The sequence below is a fragment of the Fistularia commersonii genome, chromosome 1 (genome assembly GCF_037954325.1).
Source record: "Fistularia commersonii isolate RoL2024-O1a breed Wild chromosome 1, RoL_Fcom_v1.0, whole genome shotgun sequence".
Classification (NCBI taxonomy): Eukaryota; Metazoa; Chordata; class Actinopteri; order Syngnathiformes; family Fistulariidae; genus Fistularia; species Fistularia commersonii.
Genome location: NC_141284.1, coordinates 20,924,912 through 20,936,649, shown reverse-complemented (window position 1 = coordinate 20,936,649; position 11,738 = coordinate 20,924,912).

Sequence of the window (11,738 nt, the reverse complement as noted above, 5' to 3'; positions counted from 1 at the left end):
CACAGAATTTTTCTGCCATCCATGCCACCAAAGGCCTAAAGGCCCTAAAAATGGATAGAAAGCACCTCCATTGACATCACGATCAAATATTAAACCTGTATATTTTACATTTTTAGAGACAGAAAACAGTCACTCTCTTATCCATATGCCATAAAGAGACATTTTGAGCCCATTCATCCTCTCATTGAATTTATGAACCAATGAACCACTTGCCTGTTTTTGGACAGTGGGAGGAATCTGAAGAACTTGGTGCAACCCCATGAAGACACAGGGAGGAAAGAGCATTTTTGGAAATGCTTTAGAATTATGCACGTTGACATTAATATGTGTATCCCAGTTTCAATCAATGTCTGACAGCTCATCCAAACTTTTCCCTTTTAACACAGAAGCGTTGTGACTGATGATGTGTTTAATCACATTCCTCTTATCAATACTCTCTGTCTGATCACATGTGCGACGGCAGAAACACGTCTGATTTGATTTGCAAGAGACCCTGTTGCCTTTCCGTTGCATCATAGCACACACTGTGAGGCGAGTTCACAAGGACGTTAACCTCTGATCGACGCAGGCGCAGTTCATATGCCCGTTAAAAGATTGTTTTTCTGATCAGACGCCGCACCAATTCCGATCACGTTATCTACATTGGTGGTTTTGATGAAACTGTTTGACGAATTTAAATGCTCTGCAGTCAACAGAGAGGATGCAAACTCAAATCTGAGCGCTATGTGTGTGAATCGCTCATGACCTTGTACTGGGATTTCTGGGTAATGTGACGTGGGCTTCCCTTGCTGCTAACAGCAGGGCTGGGCAGGGGTGGGCGAATACATCGGGATGTGCCTCTCAAGTCTATATTATCTTATCCAGCAATCAGTACAGAGAGAGAAGAAAAGGAAGCAGCAGGTTTGTGATGGACTGACTTGGAGAGCGAGGGTGCCAACATCTTGGTTTGTCTACCCAGGGGAGTGTGTTTCATAATGCACGGTAAAAGTGGTTCAGGGCTACCGGTTGAGATATTTAGTATTACAGATTAAAGCGTTGGACATGAGGCCTTTACATTTGAGCGGTTAATTGAGTGAATTTTGGGTCGGAGAGTGGTGTTCGGACCTGTGACTCACTGCACACCTGTCCGTGGTGGACCTGGTGTCAGCTGGGATGTGCTCGAAACGGGCTCCCAGCAAAGAAGGCTATTAGCTTTCCAAACTAAAGCAAAAAAATATAGAAACTATATTCCTATTGTTTTAATTTGCAAACACTGTCATGCTGCACTTTCAATTAGTGTTTGATAACTCTTGGAATTTGGGGAATAGCGCAGCTTTGTCGACAGATGCATTCGCATAGTCCATGCTGAGCTGCCACCTAATCCTCTATTGAGAAACTGTGTTTATGAACCGTTTTTTTTTTTTTTTTTTTATTGTTTAGTAACACATGCCGCATTTATGACTTTAAGCAAATAGTGAAACCAGGAAAAGGATTTTGGCCTCAGCTGAACATCTGTTCTCAGTCTGTCCCCAATGTGACTGCTTAACAGGGTATATTCAATTTACATTTATACGTGTAACTCAATTTCCAATGGTACCACTTGGAATCCAGACACCCGGAGCCGTTGAAAACAGCGAAAACAATTAAGAAATACAGCAACTTATCCGATGTGCCCAAAGAAATGGGAAATGAAAGACCTGCGATCAATGTCATGAAAACGGATATTTTGGGAATGCTAATGTTTGAGGAGGTCACGCTCTCATCTGTGTGATTGTTTTCTGCAGACACTACTGGGATGGAGGTGGAGCTAGAAGTCAGTGACTGAAATCTCTTGAGAGATCCTTGGGCTTTCCCGCTCAGCCGGCTGAAACCAGGCTGAATCTGAGCAATCAGGACCTTTTTTTTTTTTTTTTTTATCCTCCTCCTTCACTGTCTCACCCTCTACCTACATACTGATTCTCAGCGATGTGGAGCCAAGTGTCACATCATGTCAGCGAGTTAGCTCAATCATGTGCATCACGTCGGGAATGGACATGTATCCAGTAGGCCTGAAGGTTGGACTTCACACAAAAGGTCACACGCATACACGCACACGCACGCACGCACGCACACACGCACACACACACGCACACACACACACGGAGTTTCGCCAAGCCGGCTTCAAACAATAAATTGCCATTGAAATAACTGATGAGGATAGTTAAAAGTAATTTGGCCATATGGCACAGGTTACTGGTTTCACATTTGAAAAGGCTGGGTTTTGATAATCCAAGGCATGTTGGGGTTCATTTGTTTTTTTTTTCCCTTTGGTGACCAAACACATTGCCGGCGTCCACAGACAACAACCTCTGGCGGGCACAGCTGGTGTGATGCAGAACCCGTCGTCATGTCGGAGAGCGCAATGGAGCGCTTTGGGGATCAGGAAAATGAAACACAGCGCTGGCCAGAACCCCATCAGTTGTGCGACACAGACAGCCTTTGTCTCAGTGAGAGCTCTGAGTGTTATTTTTTGTCCGTCTGTTAAAAGGACTCCGCCGTCCAGGTCACAAGAGCTGATAGAAAAAACAGAAGTCCACATGCCGGCAGCAGCATCCACCACGGTTTCAAAACTGGAGGTGACATTGCCGTTATTTGCCGGTCCCTGTGCTGAGAGCTATTGACTGGCCCTGGTTCTACAGAGCGCGGGGTATTGCCAACACGGATCACACAACACATTGGCCTTCAGGAGCATAAAATTCATACAACCGATGATGAATGGGCTACTGATGTGATGTCGTTTGGATAAACATTTAACAGTCCTGTGAGATTATAACCCTTGAGAGTGATTAAAATTCCATAAACAATGAATGTAAAGATATATTCTGTATAAAACACAACTTTACCTATGATGAAAGTAACCATAGGCTGCAACAAGTTGCCAAACAAACAACTGGTTCCCAGTTGTTAGAGCAAGTTTTCCCCAAATCGATAGGTTTTTCCCGACTCCCCCATCTGCACGGTGAAAGATAGCGAACCTCCCAGCGGTGGTCCCGATGGTCCGGTTCGCCACTGGCATGGCAGCTCTGCTGCTATCGGTGTGTGGGTGCATGTTTGAATGGGTTTCGCAAAAGTGCGATATTGTTGGAGACCATTTACAATCATTGAAGGAAGGACAGATCTCTGATGCTGGGCTATTTACAGAGTCTAACTGACTTTGGACTGTGTAACAATATAATTATGAACAGGCAACCTGTGAAATTAATGTACACTGGTTTGTTCCAGCCACGCCATCGGCAGTTCATATATGTTCTACGCCCTCAAATAGATAAAAGATGGGTGAAAATCATGATTTATATACAGGCATTTTCCTTTTCCTATTTGATTAAGAAAAATTGGAAATGGCACAATGATAGTACTGACTTTTTGAAAATGTCATGCATTGGGAAAAATGAGTCATCAGTTTGATTCATAATTTTATGAAGCTCACTTGTCATACTAAGTATACTTTGACTTTGCAGAATTGGAAGTATGCATCCATGCCTCTGACAGCCTCTGACTGTCTTGCAGTGACCGATTCTGAATATGTCAATCCGCATATCTGTCTGCGAGATAGTTGGGTCGGGACCAAGACTGGTGGACGGACCATCAAAAACCCCCATCAGTTTGACATTTCCATCCGCATCAGAAAAGCCATTCCAGGAATCGATTCTTATGCAATGACGCAGACTCGTATTCCTACCGTGGAAGTGTCACTCTCTGAACCTCTCCTCTTCTTCAATAATTCCCCCAACACATCTATGACCTTCCGTTCTCTGTTCTCACCCTTTTCCTGCGCCACCTTGATGTGTGCGGTTATCAGCGAGCGCTGCGCTGGGGAGGCGGGATCCTCCACCACAGGCAGGTGTCCGCTCACTCCCTGAGCCTTATCGCGAAGCCAGTCGGATCAAAGGTTATCCACTCAGGGCCCATTTATGACACTGACGCCTCCACTTGTCAGCGGCTGGATGTGAGGACAGCGGACGGAGCTGGAGAGCGTTTGATGTCTGTCAGATTCGACCGGCTGCCGCACCAAACTGCCTCTGAACACGCTACCGACCGTTATTTGTCATCACTTTGACATCACGCGCTTTTTGATTTAAATTTAAAAAGACAATAGCTGGGCCTAAGTCATAAATGCATCTGTTCAGTTTGGTTTGACCACTTTATCTCCTTTCAAAAGTAGGGTTGGTAGTCGTGGAGACATGCCGCATTGGTGCAACCCCAATGCCTTCATATGGATTAAAACCCTCAATCCAGCTTGCCCTGGGTGGAGTTGACAAGATTAGCAAGCCTCTGGAAAAAAAGGGAAATGAAAACCCACAGTGAAACTCTTTTGAGGTTCTTTTACAAGGAAGAAAAAAAGCGGAGGGATCGACTGCTGCGGAGAGATTAGATAACACCTGTAATGCCACTCCAGCACTCAACTACACCCTTGCTTACTTGTATGACAACACTAAAGCAGACGCACAGCCACCCTCTAGTAGAAATTAGAGAGGCTGCAGTTACCGGTACAGTCCATCCAAAAACTGCACCCTCATCTATCAATTCTGATTCTGTCATTTGTAAAAACCTGGTATTTGGACACGCCGGTTGACCCTTCTGTGCACAAAGTCCTTACAAATTTAGAACTACTCAAAATGTTCTCTTTCAAAATCAAATATTAAGAGGAAAATTGATGGGATCGCTCGAACGTCCAGTTTCATCTTAAACACTGGATATTTCATATCTATCTTCATCCCCCATTATATCACTGATTTCACATTACCATTGCATCGGCCGGGCTGTGAAATCATCCGATCTATTATTCCTTGCTGCTCCTCAGAGTCATTTCCAAACTGGAGGTGATCATTATATTAGGCCTGAGCCTTCAGAGTTAGAGAAGGTTCTCCTGATCTCTGTGGTTTCTCCCCTCTCTTCTAAAAGCTTTATGAAGCAGTTGAAAATGTTTTTTATTCAGAGAGGCTTTAGGGAACCTTTCCCAGAAAAGGTTTAATGCTTCTTACATAACAGTACTTAGTGCTGTGCCCTTTTTTGGTTTTGTGTTTGCTGCTGCTGTATTTTTACCTATGTGTTACCTATTTGATTTATTTTTATTTATATTTCACAAGTGTCTTATATAATTCAACTGGGTCTTTTATAATAATTACATTGATAATCATTGGGGTCACGGCAGTTAGAGCTTCTGCGGCACGGCAAGAAGGTCTCCGGTTGGAGGCCGACAGGCGGGCCTTTCCGTGTGGAGTCTCCATGTTCTTGCCGTGTCAGTGTAGGGTTCCTCCGGGTTCTCCGGGTTCCTCCTGCATTCGAAACCCATGCAGGAGATTGACTGCAGACCCTACATCATACATCTGAGTATGACGAGTGAGTGAAAGAGTGAATGGTTTTATGTCTTTACATGTGGCCTCGCAATTGACTGGTGACACTGAATGCAAAGCAAGGCATATAGATGACGAATGAGTGAATATTAATAATTGTAAATATACATCTATCACAAAAAGGCTTGAGCAGAAAGACTTCGTCAGATGTTCTGAGGAAGCACGAGTACTGATCCCAACTGGAGGATGAACGCACCAAATCCACACAGGAAGGGCTCTGGCAGAGTCTATGACGAAGCTGGCTATAACGAATATGTTTTTTCAGAATTGAACCGGGAACTGTCTCGCTGTTAATCTGACTGCTGCGCTGACCTGCCTCTGGGCCAAAATCATCACAGAGAGAAGAGCTCTGTAGTCGCTGCTGGCCAGTTGTGATGAATCCATTATCTTTTGGTTTAGGTTTTACAGCAGCTATTTGGAGAAGTCTTGCACATGGGGTACATCGGGACGTTGAGGAGCTGCAATCAGATACTGAGCTTTTGTTGTGGACAAAAATCTCGTGGCACTTATGTACATTTCTTAGTGGAAGCTGAAGGAACGTCCCCCTTTCAATTCCCACCTCTTCTCTCTGGAACGTCTGTCCTCTCGGGACGTTAAGTATGTCAGGGCTCGTGATTTGTGCCCGGAGGCGCAAAGTCAATTTATAGGTTTCCTCCGTAAATACATGGAAGGTTGCATCGCCGGCAGGTTCAAGACCGGGTATAAGACTACAGAGAAGATGTCTGTCTCCGGCAAAGTGCCCCCGATATCACCGGCGAAGTGTGATGGGGTCCAGGAGGTGAAGTGACAGCAAATCAGGACTCGACGATGGAACTACAAAGATGAATGGATTTGACAAAGTATTTCACTGCGTTCCCTGAGTTTAACACAACTTCAGTGAATCCAATGCACTTTGAATTGACTATTTGTGCAATATAATGCAGTCATGATGTGCTGAGCCTGGTGTTTAGATGAAGAGGGTTTCAACCAGCATATTACTGGATTCATCCAGGCGTCAGAAGAATTAATGAAACAATACATTTTATAGAATTGAACTCTGATGCACGGAAACTCCTCAAAAGGGAAAATGCAGCAGGCAGGCTGTGTGTAACACTAGCAGGGCATTCCACTTACATCGTATTTCGCGCTTTCACACTGGATTCTTCCATTCATACACTCACACACACACACACACACACACACACACACACACACACACACACACACACACACACACACACACACACACACACACACACACACACACACACACACACACACACACACACACCACTGGCAACAAAGGCTCCATGCAAGATGGTTTGGACATGGACAGAGGAGGAATTGTGACAATCTGGGTGGAACGATACTGAGGTCGATGGCTGCCAGGTAGGAAGTCTAGAGGAAGACTAGAGAGGAGATTTATGGATGGAAGGGATGGCACGGAAAGTGAGTTGGTGTGAGAGGAGAAGATGCTGCGGAGAGGGTTAGATGGAGGCAGGTGATTGGCTGTGGCCCCTGAAAGAAAAGATTTACATTTTCTGTGGCATCATCTCTATGAGCCAAGATGCTAATCTCCCGGGGGTGGCCTGCTGTTGACAAGGGCCACATTTCTTGAACCTTTCCAAAAGTCAAAGATAAAGCTGAGGTGCTGCCGCAGTAATCTACAAACTTTACCTTCAAATTGAAATTTTATGTCAATTCAATATCAGGAATAAAAAGAGTAATTGTCAAGATGTTCAAGTTTTCCACTCCGTGGATGGCAGTAACTTGAGCTCCAGATTTGCAGAAGTACAGACCTTGACCTGCCTTTCAAGTCTACTTTACAAGAAAAACAGCACAAAGTGGGTCAGATCTGACTTTCTGCAAAGCCCAAAGAAGAATTCTATTTAATGAAAAGCAGCATCTGAAAAACATCAACACACACACAATGGGTTGAAGTAAATAACCTTCAGGAGGAAACAGTAACTTTAAAAAAGTAGACCAGTTGAATTGATAACTGATCGAATGAAAACACCAATATCAGTGCACTGGCTCAGGTACAGTAATCAGAACTATTTAAGTCAGTTACGACAATCCCAGCTGATCTGTGGCCCGGAGCAACCTGGTTTCCGATTTGAGCGCAATGAATAAAAACAGACAGTGACAACTTTCACAACAAGATCGTCAATCGTAAAAATTATACATGTGCATATTCAAATCACCAACCAATTTAGTTACGCGATCAATTTACTCATGATTAAAACAAAACAAATATTAATTTCGACGTCTCGTGTACGATGCATCAGTGCTTCGATCTCCGGCACCGAAACACAAGGTGAACCTCGCAGATCCGTCAGACGTTTATTTTTGACCAACTCTGAAGCAGCCGCCGTGTCTGAAGCCATGGTCGGATTAACGACGTACGTCAGATCTTGGTGCCATGGTCTGCTGCACCTCCGTTGTTTGCCGAGTGAGCGCTCAAAGGCGTTTCGCCCGCGAGCCCCGATTTTGGAAATCAAAGAGAAATCTGTGACTGGAATTAGGCATACAGCATTTTTCTGACTGAACGCTTTTGCACAGTGTGCTACACCACCCCGCTGCCCTGTGACTGAATTTTATATTAAGTTTCTCGTCATTATTGCTAAACGAAGTTCATTTTCTGCTGAAAACGTGATGAAATCTGAGTTTATTGAAATTTTGGCAAATGGTCTCAGCCTGTATGGTGCTTTCCACCCTAACAGCAGCAGAACTGCCAGGCAATATACAAGCCAGACCATCAGGAGCAACTGGGTGTTCACTTTCTTGCTGGGGACCCTGATAGTGATCCACACCTGATTGTGGCCCTGGGAGTATCAATAAAATCAACAACATCCAAAGACACAGGATATCTTATCACAAACAAGAGCTGCAGGACAGTGGGCTGCGACAAGCTACACCACTAGCTGCGCTGATGCCACCATGCCGGGAGATAGACGCAACGGTCAATATCAGAAACAAGGACCTCCTCCTTTGACAGCCATATATGCGAACACTGAAGGGCTCTCCTCTGTAAAACGAAACATCTCAGTCAGTCTCTTCGACACGCAACAATGGGTTGCACTCCGCCTTCATGTGGACTCAAGAAGAAGGGTGTTGCCTACAGAGAATTCGGCAAATGCTGATGTGTGTTGTCCTTTAGTCTTTTGGACTCTTTGTTTTGAAGCTGCTGAGTTTGACCATTTTGTGAGTGACAATTTGTTGTTTTGCTTGGTTTAGTTTTCCTGCGTTACTTGTTCTGGAGTCCCTCCCTGTCAAATTGCAGCCTTTTCAGGCCTCATCCTGGGTAGGGCGACCGCCTTCCCTAACTTCCTGGGTTTCACCTCTTTCTCCTCAGGTTGTCGGTCCAGCCCCTGATGTTCGCCTTTCCCCTACTGTCTTTTTATTGCAGCTGACGGTTTTATGCTTTTCAGATCACTTAGATGGTAATTGGTTCTTGTTTATTTTCTAAGGCATTCAGCTTTTTTTTTTCTTGTTTTCCATTTAATGAATAGTTGACCCCTTTAGATATTTGTCTCTGGCTAAAATGCAAAGCTTGTATTTGTTGCAGCTGATTCAACTACAGCTTCCAATTTTTATTTCTGGAAAAAAGGTACCTTTTTTTATATGAGATATTATCAGGGGTGACAACTTTTGCATTGATAACTAAGGTGACCCGTTGAATTAACACGTGACTGGACACAATTACCTGCCTGTCACAATTTATGTTTCTCTTCTCAAAATTACATAGAATCTGTTTAATACTGTCAAATAATGTTGCCAATTTTCTTTGCGATTGCATCAACTAAAAGGGACTTCTTTGAGAGATACAATAGAATTCTTCTGCCTTGCCATCTTTACATTGAATGTGAGCGGATCGAAGTGATGGCCTTCCTTGGCCTGACCAGGTCACAAAATGACAAAAGCATGTATGTGCGAGCCCTTCCGCAACCCATAGAAAACGCACCGTGCCTATCGAAAGAGAAAAGAGGGTTTCACATGAGAATCTATGAGAGAACTCAGGGCACTTTCAACCTGAAAGTCACCAAAAAAGGGGCGGTTCCCCACAGAACATACAGAGGCGGCGGTAATGTTGGTGGTGCGTTGCCCAGGTTGCCCTCAGGAACAAACCACCCGTCCTCTCTCATTCACACATCTGGGCAACGTGGGGTCTCCAAAGAAACTCCTGCCTGTCGACTGTGAGAGGAACCTGGAGAACCAGGGAGAACGTGGAGAACCCCCTACTCATGTCACCTGAGAGAAAATATTTTTTTCTGCATCCATGTTGTCCCTAGTGTTGCATTTATTTATATCATAAAGAACTTAGTGTGGTTTCTGACATGCCTGGAGCTACTGAAAATCTTTAATAATTAACTGCATGCAGTCAGTTTGAGATACAAAAGACGACCCTGAGCCCTGAGAACTCGTCCAGCGACTGGCTTCTCGGGAAACTGAGGGTGTGTCTGTAACAATCTGGAAGTTCTTTCTACAGATGATGTGGGAACAATCGCCCTGTAGGGACAATCGCCCGTGCTATTTAATTTTTTTTTTTTTTTTTTTCAAAAAAATTGCTGCCCGTTGGTGTTTCTTATTTCAATGACGGTGAGAGAGGAACAACAAACGTCGTTATCAGTAATTGATTGTTTACAGTGGAGCAAATAGTAATTACTGTGGTGAGAGCTGGAAAAATACTAGTTTAGATTTGGCCTGACATCCCATATTCTGTAACCTCAAATTAACTCAGGGGTCAAAATGCAAACCATGGGTTTATAAGAAATTTCTGGCGAGCCTTTTAATTCCCCCATAATTAGATGACCCCAAAGGATCTTAAATGCTCTTAAACCTGTGGTCTAATTTCTCCTACCCGCCATGAAGGAGCACTTCAGGGAAACCTTGCTCTTTTTGCAGTACGAGTTATGAAATTTGAATTCCAGTGGATGCAAAGAAAACAACCTCTGTCACGGCAATTTTTAAAGTAGAGTGGAAAGCTTATCATTAGAGTTTACCCCAGACACTTCGTATGGATATTAGCATACTCTATCACTGACAATCCTGGTGTAACGCATCAATCCGCGAAAACAGCTGAATTACATAGTCCTGTTCCATTTATATTTTTAATTATAAGGATTAACTCTCAGATTTAGATGGGTTTTGTGCAATTATAATGGTATTATCTGGCTTAAAAATGTGTGTTGAAGGGGAAACGCCTTGTAAACAGTATAACTGTGTAGCGTTGTAATTCCCTGACATCCTGGGTTGTCACGATATCAGCATGTCCCTCTGGACAAATGTAGAAAATTAATAAAATCAAAACACAGCAGAATATTTGAAAAGTGTCATTATATGGTCCTTTTAAATTTTCATATGGCTCACATAAATTAGAGTCATCATATCTTACCTCGTAACACCTCACCTGTGTACAGTTGTCCAGCTTGAAATTTGTTCTAGGAGCGCTTCCCCTCCATGAAAACCTTTTAGTTTTGCTTTCCCACAGGCAATAAAGAAGCACGGTAGGGACGCTCGCTGTACAAGCGTCTGTGGCGTGCACCTTAACCCCCTTACAGAAATGACCCACAGACAAAGACGACATGGACACCGTGGAGGCGGAAGCTGCCACGGCGTTCATGGAATGATAACTGGAGACTATCACATAGTTTAAGTGTTTGAATCTTCCCACTGCACTGCTTTGCAGTGTGAAGAACCTTGTCAGCCATTAGCTAACCCCGCATTTATTCTGACCAAAACACAGATGTTCCTCTGAGAGCCGTGGAAACCCTTCTGTGGCACTGTTGGCAAGAAGATCTTGGACCTCTTAGTCCCTCCATTTCTCACTGCTTTTGTCCATTCAGTCCCAAAAAAGCATTTGAGCTGTGACCACAGTACATTTTGAAAAAGGTGCCTCGTAGTGTACAAGAAGTATCTGGTAATTGTGGAGGACGGTCTTGAGGTAAGGTGGTGGTGGAAACCCCTGGGAACCACAGCGGTGGACCCTCCTCGTCCTCTCCGTCCAAGGCTAGGGTACGGATCTCCAAGCCAATGGTGGATGAGGCCTATCGTTTCAGAGGTTGGTTTGTATACTGTATATACGGGGAGCAGAGAGAGATACAGACTGTGTCTGCCTCTCTCATAGGAGGACTCCAATTTATTGGTTCTAGTGAGTTCTTTTCATACAAAGGAGTAAACATTACAGGCAAATAGAAGTACATGTTGTACACAAAACAGGTGGTGAAACAGATAAAAATGGAATATAAAACAGTAACTGTCTTCAAGGCCATTGAAGGACCTTGAGAGCATCAATCAGTGTGTGTCTCACAAGAGACAAGAGAAAAAAGTACAGGGAAATCACAAGAAATAGAATGGTTACCAAAAATTATCTAACAGTAATGGCCG